General features: G+C 30.8%; 1 protein-coding gene across 15 annotated transcripts in view; it reads left to right on the forward strand.

Moving 5' to 3' along the window:
* The window catches only part of nrcama (neuronal cell adhesion molecule a), a 1,100,153-nt gene that overhangs the window by 39,540 nt on the left and 1,060,311 nt on the right, over positions 1-302 (forward strand). The window lies entirely within an intron of this gene.

Raw genomic sequence — 302 nt, forward strand, 5'->3', positions numbered from 1 at the left:
TGTGTAGTTCAGGCCTGTGTGTAGTGTGTGTAGTTCAGGCCTGTGTGTCATGTGTGTAATAACAACAGAGTGTACGTTATAATTTCCCCTTATTATTATTATTATTATTATTATTATTATTATTATTATTATTATTATTATCACAACAAGCCTGTAAACACAGAGGCCTCAATGAAGAGAAGGGAGCTCTTTAACACCTATTTTATACAGTCTGTTTATAATAATAATAATAATAATTTATACCGTTTATTGATCCCCAGTGGGGAAATTACAATTTACACTCTGTTAGTAATCACTACACA

The sequence above is a fragment of the Etheostoma spectabile genome, chromosome 23 (genome assembly GCF_008692095.1).
Source record: "Etheostoma spectabile isolate EspeVRDwgs_2016 chromosome 23, UIUC_Espe_1.0, whole genome shotgun sequence".
NCBI classification, from domain to species: Eukaryota; Metazoa; Chordata; class Actinopteri; order Perciformes; family Percidae; genus Etheostoma; species Etheostoma spectabile.